General features: G+C 39.2%; 1 protein-coding gene across 1 annotated transcript in view; it reads right to left on the bottom strand.

Moving 5' to 3' along the window:
- LOC310899744 (uncharacterized protein) overlaps nt 1-12916 on the bottom strand; it is a 71159-nt gene extending 58243 nt beyond the window's left edge. The window contains exon 1 of the mRNA XM_083836591.1: nt 11583-12916. The gene's annotated coding sequence lies outside the window, so the exon portion shown is untranslated. The remainder of the gene's footprint in view (nt 1-11582) is intronic.
- Nucleotides 12917-13131: the final 215 nt, after the last annotated feature.

Raw genomic sequence — 13131 nt, 5'->3', positions numbered from 1 at the left:
GGAAGGGACATCTTCCACTAGACGAAGTTGCTCAAAGCCCCATCCAACCTGTCCTTAAACTATGAGTTAAACTGTTTTCTTCTGTAACTTAACTAACTGTTTTCTTCTAATTCTTTCAGCAATTCTCTAACTTTCAGCTGAACTTATTTAACTAGTCCTCCAACTCTAACATGAAAATCCCTTGCCTCCTCTCACATTTTCCAGTTGCTGAAATACAAACTTAGGTGTCCCCCAATCTTCCCTAACAAAGCATATTTTGTGTATCCATCATCTGCAATCTCTGTCCCAGCTCTTCCTTTCTAGCAGCTGTCAACACTCCAGAAATCTATATAGTCTGGGCATCTGCTATTACTCAAAAATAAGTCATTCTAGAAAACAGCAGGTCAAAGGCAATTCCTACCTACTCCTCTTTATGGCTCATCCACCCTGGGAACTGTGGTAAAATAAGGTTAGCAGCTTCCTACATTTTTGCTCTGTTTTGTCTTTCCAGTGCCATTTCCTAAATACGTACTCCTCTCTTACTCTCTGTCTCTACCAAAGCTGTTTCTGAAGTCCCTCCTTATTTTGATGTCCTTCTGGATAGTCTTTGAATGTCTCTCACTCATTTTTGTCTCTTTGTCTTTGGAAAGAGACAGTACAATTCTCCTTTGTGACTGTTTTACCCTTGACAGACTTCCCCTTGGAGTCATGCCACTGTTAGTTCTTCCACCTGCTGAGCATTAGAGCCATACAACCCAATTCCCAGTGAGCTCTAGTCATCTCTTCAGTACTTTCTTTCAAAGATGCTACAACATGGACCCCATTCTTCTGACCCTAGGGGCTCTCAAGAAAATACTCTGTTAAGAGACACAATTGGTGAGTTAGGCAGAGTTGATTCCTTTAAATTAGTCACTCAGTTAAAATTAATGGAGTGAAAAAGAGAAAGTGGTTCAGAAGTAAGTCATTTCATCCAGAAGTAGATACATAAATGTGATGAGGTGATTTACACCCTCAAAGTGCTTGCTTACTACTCAAAAAAGGCACAGTGTCTGGCTTAGATGAATACCTCAACACTGCAGACAGCCAGAGATGTGTGAAAAGAATAGAAGCCAAAGTAATACTGAGAACAGGCACTCTGCCTCTTTCATCAGCATTTTCTCTTTTAGATGATTAATGATCATATTTCATGTTATTTATTTGTAGAGCTTTGTATATGCTGCTGGAGATGGCAGAAACATTTAGGATATTTTTATTGTTTAAGTAGAATAGGGACATATTTCAGAATTGTTTTTGGACTTCTCAACTAGCTCTGTACACTACCATATATGCAACGCTGGTTGAGTACTTGTAAACACATTCACTGCTTTATTTTATGTCCTTATAGCACTCTTTACTCACCAGATGTTATGTCATGTGGGTATACTAGATACTCATCTGTCCCACATACATTGCTAAAATGCAAATGTCAAAGGCTGAGTGCTCCCACCAGTATGGGTACACAAGGTTACTGCTAAGATGTGCTATTGTTATTTTTTAAGCAAACACATTCAGACCTAAAAGCCGATTACAAGGCACTCATGTAAAAATGGTTATACTAAATCTAGATGCTTTGCAAATCCAAGATTTTTACAATGTAGATGTAACTCAGTTCTCAAAGTCAGTGGGAGTTTCACCACACACTTCTGGAATGATCAGAAGCCTTAAAAACATGACATTTGAGAGAGCATAGAAAGAACTGAGCTTGTTTAGTCTAGAGAAGTGAAGACTAAGAGGTGACATGATAACAGCTTTCAAATATGTAAAAGGTTGCTACAAAAATGGAAGGAAATAAACTGTTCTCCTTATCCATTGTGGAGAGGACAAAAAATAATGGGCTTAAATTGCATGAAGGAAATTTCAGTTTGACACTGGGAAAAGCTTTTCTAACTGTAAAGCCAGATTGCCTGGGCTGGCTGTGGAGTCTTCCTGCTGGCAGTTTTCATGAATGTCTGACAAATATCTGTCAGGGCTGGTTGAGGTAGGGCTGATCCAGTGTCAGGGCAGGGGGGAATGACCCTTCAAGACCCTTTCCATCTCCATTTCCTATTAATCTATTACTCATTGAGAAGCAGCATTGGGCAAAACTTGATTATCTTCTTGAAGAGTCTTACTATGCTTTTCATTCATATATCAACATTATCACATTCCATTAATTATCATATTTCATCAGACAAATATAAAGCTGTCTGCAACACACAATGAAAGTTGTTGCCCCAGAGGAGCCACCTGTTCGATGATCATGGAGCCACCCCTGCCCGTGGAGCTCAGCATCTCTCAGCTCATTTGCCTCCCTGCTGGGGATGCTCAGAAAGCTCGACTAGTCTGTCAGATAAGATCTGCTGCCCCTGAGAAGACAGATAATTCTCAGATATTATTAAGAGAGCCCCTTCTATAAAATCCATGTGTGGCTCTGCATCTTTATGATCTCTAAACATCCACTGCCATTTCCATAACAAATTTTCCTAAATTTGAAGGCAGACACGTGGTAGAAGACACATACATAATATTTACGCTCGTAAATATCAATTTGTAGTATTCTTTGTTCTGTAGACATCTCTGGTTTGTAATGGTAAATTTGAAGGGTAAAATAAAAGCTATTTGTGCCAGGCACAGCAAATGCTCTGAATTTAGAGTGAAAGCATTCTACTGTGTATTTTCTTAAGAAATGGAGCACGTGCAGTTCAGTGATAGAAATAATATTTCTTAACCTAATTTAATGATGCAGTCAGACTGACCTCTCCAACACACAGTAATTGAGAAAAAAGAATAGCCTCCAACAGACTAAACAGAAGCTACCCTAGTTTTTAGTCAATAGTCCTATTCCCACTGGCTATGTATTTCAGTTCAGAACATTGTAATTAAACATAGTGTTGAGCTGCATTTCCTTATGAATGAAACCTCTTGCTCTCATATATATATATATGAGAAAACACACACACATATATATACATGCTGTAAAGTATTTACTACAAAAATCAAATCACAATGAGTCTAAACAAAAGTATATAAATAACCTTTGGGAGGAGTCCTTAAATTTGAAGGATTAATGTTATTAATTCTATCAACAAAATACCATGTTTTTGTTTTTGTTTTTTTGTTTGGGGGGGGGGAGGGAAGGGGAGGTTCAGAGTACTGGAATGATATAACAGTATTATTTGAATTCTTAAAATATATATATTACATAAGTATATTATAAAATTCCGCAAAATTATATTTAATAACCTACAGATACACAATGTTCCACCCTCAACTATTCAGTGATTCTGTGATTACACACAAAATGGGTGAATACAGAGAGGTCTTAACCTTTTGAATCTGAAGTGGTCCCACTGATTCCCAGTAAGTGTACATACTTAAGGTGAAAGGGTTTCAGTCCTACAAAGATATTTTGAAGTCTTTTTCCTTTAAAATATACAGGTTTAAAATAATTCATAAGAACGGTCAAGCCTAAACAGTAATACTGGAAAGTTCACATACAGCCTAACGTTTTGCCCATAGGCAATTTATGAAATCATAATTAGAACTACTATTGCTTAGCAATCACATGCACAGAAGTACTAAAAGATTTAAGAAACATAATTGCATTTCTAATAAAGTTTGACCACTTTGTAATAATAGACAAAACTGTGGTTTCTTCTCATAAGCAAGGGAAAATAATCCTTGTCATTTTGCTATTTAAAAAAGGCTAAAAATCCATATGAAGGTGCTATAAGGACAGGGATATCCTCATTCTAATCCTCAGTGATTAGTTGCATATCTCCAGTGATTCTGCTTTGCATAAGAATATCCTTTTGCCATTGACTTTATCACAGGCTAAAGTTAATGGGCCAATAGCATCTGTTGACTACAATGGTCTTACTTCAAGGATAAGTTTGGCATACCGTAAAGAAACATGGTTGACAACAGCCTAGAAAACTGTAATCATAAGAAAAAAAACTACATTCTGGCAACACCTCTTAAGAATTCTTAAGAATGTATTCAAGGTCAAATATGCAAATCAGAAAGGACAAAACTTATTTTCAAAATATTACTTCTTGGTTTAGAGTAAGCAATACATTTATTTATTTATTTATTTATTAATTTATTTTCAGCTCTAAGGCTCTCAGATCTAAATATTTCTTACTTAGGGTTCACTTCTTTAAGAATCCCATGCATAGAGCTATCCTATATGTACACATGCACAGGCAGACTGCATGAGGAAAATTAAATGGATAGTTCATCCCCAAATTAGACACATTTCAGAGGCTGGTTTCTGCCACACGTCATATAACTTTGATAATATTGCAAATTAAATAGCAGCTTTTACCAGGTATGTGTTTGCTGAGAGACTTTAATCAGCCAAAACTGCTTCTGTGTCCACCAATACCTCCACTGAAAAATCTTCAGTAGTCTGTCACAATGGAAAGTTCAAAACAGTGAAAGTGATGCTAGCTTCAGCTGCTTTTACTTCAGAAAAGAGAAGTGTATTGAAAGTTTTTCCACTCATAACAAAGAAACCAATAGATATTAGACTATTTATTGAAGAATAATGCAGCATTTAAGTGAATATCAAACATAGGACACTGAAGCCTCTGTTACTTTTGATTCACTTGAAGATTTTTTGAAAGATAGGAAGTTCAGAAAAAAAAAAAGAGAGAGAAAAGAAGCTTCTGGGAAGAGTTTGCAGAAGGATGCATTAGAAAGTAAGAACACCATCATACCAAACTTTTAGTTGTGTGGGTCTGGGCAATCCTTAGCTTAAAATGCAGGGTTGTGAGGATGCAGTTCCAAACTAAAATATACTAAGTATCTCACAGAGGGCAAACCAACAGAGAGGACCACAAAAGCCATTCACTTCTAGAACTTATGGAAGGATCAGCTTAGTTGAACATATAGCCGGCAGACTTTTCTAGGTCTCTCTAAGATCTGGAAAATCAATCCACCAGAGGTTGTACCAAAATATAACTTGAAGCATTATGAACTTTCTTTGCAAATTACTTCTTTTGATAGATTTAAATATAATTTAAAGCTTCCTTAAAAGTTTGTTGAACTACTAAAACTTTTATAGCAGCTAATTAATTCCTTGAGAGAGAGGAACAAGAAATAAAAGTCACACATAGTGTTTTGAGATGTTATACCTTGGTTGTGTCTCAGTTAAGGACCACACTTAGCAGCAGCAACTCAACCTTATCTCCTTGGGAAAAAAGAAAAAAAAAAGAAAAAAAAAAAGAAAAAAAAAAAAGACAATTTTTGGATTCATTTAAGAGAGCTCAGTCAGCAGGAACAGGGACAATGAACTCAGAAAGGAGTATGTGGCCCAAGCCAGACAATAGCACTAAAGTGAATGGATCTAAATCTAATCAGCTCCCCTAAAAGCTAAAAATGCTCAAAAATACAGGCATTATTAAAAATAATGGGCCTGCTCCTCTGCTGCGCCTTCTGAGGAGGCTGTAAGGCCACCATGAAGTCTACCCTTCAGTCTCCCCTTCTCTATGCTGAACAGTCCAAGTAACCTCAGCCACTCCTCATACATATTCCCCTCTAGACCCTTCACCATCTTTGTAGCCCGCCTTTGTATGCTCTCTAATAGTTTTATGTCTGTCTTTTATATTGTGGCACCCAAAATAGCACACAGTGCTCAAGGTGAGACTGCATCAGAACAGAATAGAGTGGGACAATCACTTTCCTCAGCTAGCTAGCAATCCTGTGTTGGTCTGCTCTCCAGCCTTTCATCTCCCAGTCTGTACATGTAGCCAGGGTTGCTCATTCCCAAGTGCAGAATCTGGCATTTGCTCTTGTTGAATGTTACATTGTTAGTGATTAGCCAGCTCTCTAATTCATCAAGATCTCTCTGCAAGGCCTTGACAGAGTCAACAGCTCCTCCCATTTTAGTGTCATCCACAAACTTATTTAGCATACCTTCAAGTCCTACATCCAAGTCATTTATGAAAACATTGAAGAGAACTGGCCCTAAAATGGAGCCCTGCAAAACCCCTACAGCGACTGGCTGTCAGCCTCATGTAACCAACCCCATTTGCCACAACCCTTTGAGCCTGACCCATCAGCCAATGATTCACTCATCATGTTAGGTATTTGTCTAGCTGTATGCTGGACATTTTGTCCAGAAGAATGCTGTGAGAAACAGTATGGAAAGCTTTGCTGAAATCCAAAGACTACGTCCACTGGCTTCACCTGGTCAACTAGGTTGGTGGCCTTGCCATAAAAAGCGATTAAGTGTGTTAAGCAGGACCTTCCCCTCGTGAACGCATTTTGGCGTTGACCAATGACCGCATTGTCCTTCAGGTGTTTTTCAATAACTCCCAGAAGAATTTTCCCCTTAATTTTACCAGGCACTGAAATGAAACTGACAGGCCTGTAATTACCAGGGTCTTTATTCTTGCCCTTGAAAACTGGAACATTTGCTAGCCTTCAGTCAACTGGGAGTTCTCTGGATTCCCAAGACCATTGAAAAATAATTGAGAGAGGTCTCGTGATGACATCAGCTGGCTCTCTGAATACCCTGGGATGAATCTCATTGTTCCCCATAGACTTACATGCACCCAACTGGAGCAGCAAATCCCGTACAAGTTTGGGGAGTTTATCATTCCTGCAGTTACTTTCCTCCATCATCAGTGTAGAAGACAGGCAAAGAAGGCATTCAACATCTCTGTTTTGTCTATTTGTCTCAAATAAAATGTTGTGTTTTGAGTGAGAAAACTAGAGGTTTCCTAATAAAAGGTTGAAAGAAAAACAACAACAACAACAAAAACACCAACAACTCCAAACTTATTTTCTTTAAACCAAGGATTCCAGTTGTTATTGCATATTGTTACATGAGACTCCTATGGCAGATCTGCCAGCATATGAGTAGAAAAATCTGAATAATTCTCATATTATCAGATATTTCTAAAGGAAGGAACACCATGACTTCTTATTATTTATTTTAAATCCAGAAATAAACACACAAGTATACTCTATTTCATAAGTCCTTAATGCAGGAGGAGGAGGTAGGTCATTCTAATACTGCTGTTTAAGAAGTGAATTTAAAAGATCCCTCTGTTAGTAAATAACGGTACTGTACCCTCATTCCTCAGTGGATCTGTCACTAAATGAAAATGCTATGCACACTTAGCATAGCATAATAACAATAATATATGTAAACTTGTACGCCACTATCTGCTTTGGAACCCCAAAGTATACCTGTTCCCTTGTCGGCTCAGAGAGTGCTGCCTCTTCTGCTCACTTCCCCAACAGAAGATGGCATTTCCACTGAACCGTGAACCTGCTTTGGCATAACAAATGTTCCTGGATGTTTCTCAAAATGTGTCACAAAGTGAACATCCTTTGTCTACTCCAATTATATCACCATCATTCCCTTCTTCTAGCTGTCATTTGAGTATCTTCTGTTTTCAGCCTTTCTTCTAAACATTAAGGCCTTTCTTCCTCAATCATTACATTTGTGTCTGATCATAGAAAAAGTCACCATGCTGCACAATGAAGAAAGGGGATGTTGCCATTTCCTTAGCCTTTGTTATGTCTTTTACCTATGAGAGGATATGGTCCTGCATTACTAATGGATCAAAGGTCTTCCATTGATTTCACTCAGCATTTCTAAGTCTAAAAATGCATATAGGCTGAGACCATAAAACTTCCTACTCATTTTGAATCAGCCAAGAAGAGTTCAGTATTTGTTAGAAGAATATTTTCCCCTGGTACTATCAAGAGGGTGCTTGGAATAATGTAACATTTCTATATAACAATGTAGTTTTATTTACATGTCCTGGAATATTGCAGTCTCATTTATGCTGAATTAATTCAGTTAGTTCTGTTACCAGAACAACTTGTTTAATTCAAAGGGCAGGCCTGGCTGCCACAGTGCTGTTCAGGAGGAACAGCCGAGTAACCAAAAGGCTGTGACTATTTCACATTACTGGGGGCTCACTTGTACTGCTGACACAGGGCTGGGGATTAGAGAGGAGGTGATCTGGACATCATAAAAATAATTTGCCTATATAGGGGATATGGGAGGCTAATTGCAATTTTGATTTCCTCTCTCGCTATACACACGCTTTTGAACAAAATCTTTGAGACAATATGAGAGTATTATTGTATTTTTCACTGTAATGGTTAGTTAGCAGACACTGCTTCAGGGTACTAAGAACAGCCCTTGAAATACCCTGCTGTGGTGATAACAACAGTCCTCCTGGCAGCAGGTCTCCTGTAGCTTTAAGGCTTACAGAACTATATGACGAAGAAGTAGTAAAGAGCAGAAATAACTCATCCATACATTCTCATAAATCTTCCATATATTCTCATAATCCATATTCCTAATACAAGGAAGTTTGAAGAGCATGTAGCATTTTACAGTCACCCAACAGAGCTGAGTCCAGCAGCCTAGAACATACCACCATCACTGCCCAGAAATCTTGTTTTTCCAGGTCCCGAGATTTTACAGCAAGGTGGGACCCTTGTTTATTTGCAGAGCACAGGCACCGCACAGGGCTGTCTCACCATCCCCATAGACCAAGACATGGCCTATGCCTCTTTGTATACTGCAAACGGAGTTTTTTTCTGCATCAGACATGGGGAACTTCTCAAAAAAAATCTGGCAACACAAGCTTCAGAGCATCTGCTTGGACCTCCCAGGCCCCAGGGTCCCTTACTACAGAGAACATAGATGTTCCTAACCCTCCTCTGCACCTCCAATACCCTGAGCCCTTCAGGCTACAATCTCAGGCCCTCTGTTTCATTCTAGTGCACCTTGACACAAGACAGACCTGTAGCAAAACAAGGGTAAAGTTTATTTAACCTGGCTTAAAGCCAGGGTTCAGAGGTATGCATTCAAGGGTTGGAAACAAAACGGCTACAGGAAAAACGAAATACAATCTCGTTTGCAGTACTTACTACTCATTAAGGATATTTACTCAAAACATAGCCCTTAGATTGCTGATAGTAATTTCTGTATGCTTCCCCAACTCTCATCTCCTAGTCTAAATGATTTCCTTCTGTGACATTTTTGATGGCTTTTCCTAGAGACTTACACTTCAGAGACTCCTTCCCATTCTTCCATCCTCTGCTTTATTTCAGATTAAGTTCCCTCGTGTAGGCTCACGTGACTTATATGCATCCATGAGAACCTTTGAGCTCAAAAGCATCCCATATATCACTTATTACAAACTGTACGTATTATAAGTGTATTTTGTCATTTTCTTATCAAAACTATTCCAGGCATAAGAAGGGGAGTCTTGATGAGATGAATCTCAAAGCTGATGGCTCCCTACTGCTCCAATTTCCTGTTAGGTTTGGAGACTTCTAGAGAAATCAAGGAGGTAGTAGATATTACATGAACTCAGTTATTTCTGGCTGAAATAGAACTATCTGCTTTAGACAGCATGTATTTAATAAAAGATCAAGCTTTAAATTACTTGAATTATCTCATTTGTAATTTCTATATTCAGATAGCTTCCCTGTGCAGCTATCAGTATATTATGTCCTTGTTTTTAGAACACCTGAAGTATCTGTTATATTTAATTAAAATACAAGGAATATGTTAACAGCTCCTCTGTGTGACATATTTTTCTAACATCCTCCTTTAAAGCTAAGGAGTAATGGCACGTATTCAATAAAATACCCTTTATTACTCAGTTTTGCATTGTAAACTCTAAAACAATTTAAAATAAAGCAGGATAAAGTGAAATATCCATAATGTTAAAGGTTTCAGACTCTCTAGAAAATGAGTTATTTCTTGAAGTTGTAAGGTTAGGAAAAGGCTCTTTTCACCAAAAGACATAGACATCAATACAGCCAACTCTGCATTGCGTTTCCTGTACTGTAAAGGTTATGATACACCAGCTAGAATCAACATAGAGTCAAACTGCAAATTAGATTACAGAGCTGAAAATAATTAAGCAATAACGACAGAGGAACGGGGTATTTCCTGGGGCTTAATGACCTGCAGGGAGGAGCTGAGGTCTTTAATGCTAAGCATCAGGAAGAAAACTGCTACAGTATATTTTTCCTGGCCCTTGCATGTACAAAGGGCAATGCTACTCTGCTGCTACTCCCAGAGAATTAATGCTTACAGTGCTAGTCAATCAGATTTATTTATTTGTCACCAGACCCAGTCTGGGACATTGCAGGACCCTGGCTATGACAAAGTAATTGGAGATGAGACAACAGAAAGACAGCTGTCCTGGTCAGTTCTTGTCATGTAGGGGTGGAAGGATTAAATCAGTTGTCTACTGCAAGCTTTCCTGCTATATGGCATAGGTGATTTGAGTCATTTCTTCACCCACCACCCCTTCCTCAGGCACCTCACCTGACCTTTCTCTAAATCCCATGCTCTAGGAAGTGTCTGATTCCCAGTATTTGTCATCACTGGCAGCTCCCTGCTCGTCATCCCACTGTGTAGGGCTCACAGGGTTTCTAGTCCCCTTTGCCTCCCCTCCTCGCCCCCAGCAGGCTCCTGGTGCTCGTACCAGTGCTTTGCTCTCTCTTTGGGGTGCAGAGCACCTCCTCTGGGGGGTGCTCGTGTGAGTATATCCTCACTCTATGCTACTCCCTCCCCAGTGCTGCCAGCTCAGAGAGGAAGCAGTAAGCCAAAGGGACCCAACTCCTTCCTTGTGTTTGCAGCAGAACTAAATCTGTGTTTTCAGCAGAATGGTATTACAGATGAAGAGATAGCTAAGATGCAACAATTATTTTCTCTTCTGATTTTGGTTTTCTTCCTACACTTTTTTATCATTTACAGTCTTAAAATTATTTCTACACAATAGATAGAAAGCAGATAAAATATATGCTTTTATGCTGTTTTATTTTCTTCTTTTTAAGTGAACAATTTTCATGCCAGCTCCTATTAATGTCCATTAAAAAAAAAATCTACTATGCCAACAAGAAAAAGACTCCGTGCAAATACTATTTTTTATCCCCAATCAAAATAGAGTTATTCTACAGACTTAATGAGCTACAGTCATCTCTTGTGCAACTGACTGTGCTGGAGTCAAGGGAGTCACACTGGGAACGGATTTGGCCCATTCTGTGGAAAACAGAGCTCAGAGGTCATGGTGACCTGATTTGCAGCAAGAATGTAAATACAAGTGATAGAGTATTTTTATTTTAATCACTGAACTGCAGAATAATAATCTAATTTCTAGACCTGGGTTTTTGTTCAATTGGGCTCAGTAACAGAAGCCCAAGATTTTCTGCATAACAAACAGATAGCAAATTGCACATCAAAACATGGATCATAATCCCTTTTTACCAAATTATTATTGTAAAATCAGTATTATTAAGTACTATTTACACACCTGGATCTACAAAGTACTTCACAAGCTGGTTGAGCAAACTGTAGAGCAGAAATCTCATTGCCTATTCCTAAAATGCAGCCATTTCTGTAACAAAAAAACAGCAGCTGTTAACACTACACAGCTGTACTAGACAAAAGCTTGGGGCATAAAATGAACATGATGACTCTACTTATCCTAAATTGCAAGTGAAGTGTAAGTAGGTAGAAAGCATGGTAATAATCCAAATACAGAGAGTAATACACTGCCATTCTCTTGCCAGAAGCAAGAGATTGTACTTACGAGGACATCAGTCTTATCCAAAACCCCTGCAGATCCTTGCCCATTAATGTCACAGGCAGAGATTAGCTCTGCACTGGTGTAAAGAGAAGATCACAGTGGCTAACCTGATAACTGCACTGTATTCTTAGAGCACCTCAACGTTTTCCCAGGAGGGCCTCCTACAAGTAGCCCCCTTAATTAGTGAGTTCTCACAATGCAGTGCTTCCACGGACCACAAAAATGCAGCCTGTGAGGAACAAAATGTGTTTCCTATCTCTCTGTTAACCACAGTCTCTTCCTTTTTTTGGTTAGCTGGGATGCTCAATGGAGATCTGGATGATGGAGAAGGCTTTCCATCTTCTCCAAGCCCCCTCCCTCCAAAGGTAAACAAATTGTTCAGAAACAGCGACAGTATAAAGGGAAAAATCTGCCATCTTTCTTCCCCATTAAACCAGTTATCTTAAAGTAATATAAATTGAGACTGTATTAAAAATTTCCATGTATGTTAGCATGTATGTACTCTAAACACAGAGTGCTTTATCTTACAGCCAGGACAGCAGGCCCTACTTCAGATATTGTTACTGTCACATCAAGAAAGAGGATTCTCTAGTAATTTGAACACTTTTAGATTATTTTTTTTGAAAAAATATAAATGAAAAAAATATTTTTCAGCCTCAGTTGTAAAAGCAGCCTGCTGCTAAAGTTTTCATTCAGCATGTGCCATCTCCAGATGCAAACTGTATAACATGATATTTTACCCATCTCTCTTCATATCCTGGTTGTCATGAAGTATTTTCAGCAGGCTCACAAGATGTGAAAACACAAAAGCCCAGTAATGTTTTCAACATCAGAGGCACAAGCTCCCTAGATGTCCCTGCAACATACAGTATTCCTTTAAGTTCTCTCTTCTCCCCTCCCCAGTGGCTCCGAAGCCTCCAGAGAGACCCTGTCCTCCTCCATCTCACTGACAGATATCTCCACAGTGGGGGGTACCTAGCCATTAAGCAGCCTATTAAAAAAAAAAAGAATCTGCTTGCCACGTTAGTACGAAGAAAGGCAAAATTTGCCTAAGAACTATGTGACAGACTAAAACGTCCTTGGGTCTGTCAGGCTGCAGAGAAGAAAGCACCTTACAGCCAAAAAGACAAAAGCAGGGAGTAAAAATGCCGTGCTGGCAGGTGAGAGCAAAGCTTTTTGCTTCATGTCTCCCAGGGATAGGGTGGAAAGACCTGCATTTCTCTATGGGTTTTGTTCCCCCCTCTCTTGTTTATGCACCTCCAACTGACCTGATTATGTCAATGCCTCCTGAAACTCTTTCTAACAACTTCCCTCCATCGCAGTGACACGTCTGATGAAAGCAACATTGAGCTGACCCAGGGAGCGGCTGCACATTCCTGGAACTGGCTGCAGCTCCCGTGCCACCGTGAACTTTGCAGATAGGGATTTTGCTACCCTAAAAGGAGAAAATGGCAGTAGGATGGAGGAGAGTGCTGCACTGTGCCCATCACCACCAGGGAGAAAGGGCAGGCTCAGCCTGGTCCTAACCAAGGTCTCATGCAGTGCTTTTTGT

The sequence above is a fragment of the Anser anser genome (genome assembly GCF_964211835.1).
Source record: "Anser anser genome assembly, chromosome: 1".
NCBI classification, from domain to species: Eukaryota; Metazoa; Chordata; class Aves; order Anseriformes; family Anatidae; genus Anser; species Anser anser.
The sequence above is the reverse complement of the archived record's forward strand: the minus strand, read 5'-3'. Positions and strand labels throughout refer to the sequence as shown.